The 1,563-nt window shown below is 35.2% G+C and overlaps 1 non-coding gene across 1 annotated transcript; it reads left to right on the top strand.

Annotated features, from left to right (window-relative positions):
- The first annotated feature begins 488 nt into the window (after positions 1–488).
- On the top strand, positions 489–595 carry LOC128279632 (small nucleolar RNA R71). Its single transcript, XR_008269831.1, has one exon. It is a non-coding gene; the product is annotated as a small nucleolar RNA R71 (small nucleolar RNA).
- Positions 596–1,563: the final 968 nt, after the last annotated feature.

Genomic DNA, 1,563 nt, shown 5'->3' on the forward strand with positions numbered 1-1,563 from the left:
GTTGCTCCAAGAAAAATTAGGATGATTACGCCATGAAGGATTGTAGAAGTTGGATTAAGGTCCTTGTCCACTCCTATTTTGATGTTGGTTCCCCCACATAGTACACTGACTTGGGATTTGATGGAAAATTCTCAAAAGACTGACCTTCCCCATAGTACACACAGGAAACTACTTCAAATGGACTTGGTGGCTGAGCTGCAAAATTATTAGCACTATTAGTGGTAAACTATTTTAACATAGAGGAAATAGAAGATACCTGAGCTGATAACAAAGTGAGGGTGTCAACTTCATGAACTCCTGTTACACGTCTTCCTGAAGCTATTCAATCTGTTGGTCATTAATAGTTATTACCCATGATCCTCTCAATGATCTTATAAGCCTCATTATAAGACTTAGACAAAATTGCACCATTAGCAGAAGCATCTACAATCAATCTTGTATGTGCATTGAGACCATTATAGAATGTCTCTAGCTAGATACAATGAGGAATCCCATGATGAGGACACTTACGAAGTAACTCTTTAAACCACTCCCAAGCCTCATACAAAGACTCGTCATCCAATTGTTAGGAAGTGTTGATCTCGTTCCTCAACTTAGCATTTTTGCTAGGCGGGAAATACTTAACCAAAAATCTCATTGCTAATTCTTGTCATGTAGATATGGAACTTGGTGGCAATGAATTGAGCCATGCTCATGCTCGATCTTACAACGAGTATGGAAACAACTTCAACCTCAATGCGTCTTCAGTCACACCGGCTATCTTGAATGAATCACTCATCTCCATAAACAATTGAAGGTGGAGATATGGATCTTTCGTGGGCATACCACTGAATTGGCCCACTATTTGGAGCATATAAAACATTACTTATTTTAATTCAAATTGGGTTGCCTTAATATCTGGCATTCTAATTCCTGGATTTAACTAACTAAAAAGTGGCACAGCATATTGTCTGATGCATCGATCCCTATCATCAGCAATGAGGATGGGATTTCGTACATGATTGGCTTCATTACCTTGGTCTTGATTTAGATTTCAAAGGTCCATCTCGACTTGTCTTTGAGATGTTCATTCACGTCTTCTTTGTCTGAAAGTTCACTCAATTTTAGGGTCTACAAGGAGTAAAACGATAATCCGATCTATGCTCAAAAAAACCTAAAAAAAAATCACAAAATTAAAAAGAATAAGTTAGTAATGTTAGAAATAAACCAAGTTGGAAGTAAATAATTTCACAGAAAAAAGACTATGGCAACAGTTAACAATCCCCGTCAACAGCGCCAAAATTATAAGTAAGTTTGTGCAAGTGTAAACAGTCATTACCAAGTAATAAGTAAGTATCAAGTTATCATCTCCACAGGGATTGTATTTGTGTTAAATCACTTAATTGTAAAATTATATTAACAACTTGGTAAATAAAATCACAATATGATTGAGAAGTGATGATTAAAATTAAATATATTAAACTAAATGCAATGATCCCTAATGTAAATTATCCGTAAGATGCAAAATATATGAATGAAATAGATTTTAGCAAAACTAAACACAATTTGCAACAATTATAACAT

The sequence above is a fragment of the Gossypium arboreum genome, chromosome 8 (genome assembly GCF_025698485.1).
Source record: "Gossypium arboreum isolate Shixiya-1 chromosome 8, ASM2569848v2, whole genome shotgun sequence".
NCBI lineage: Eukaryota > Viridiplantae > Streptophyta > Magnoliopsida > Malvales > Malvaceae > Gossypium > Gossypium arboreum.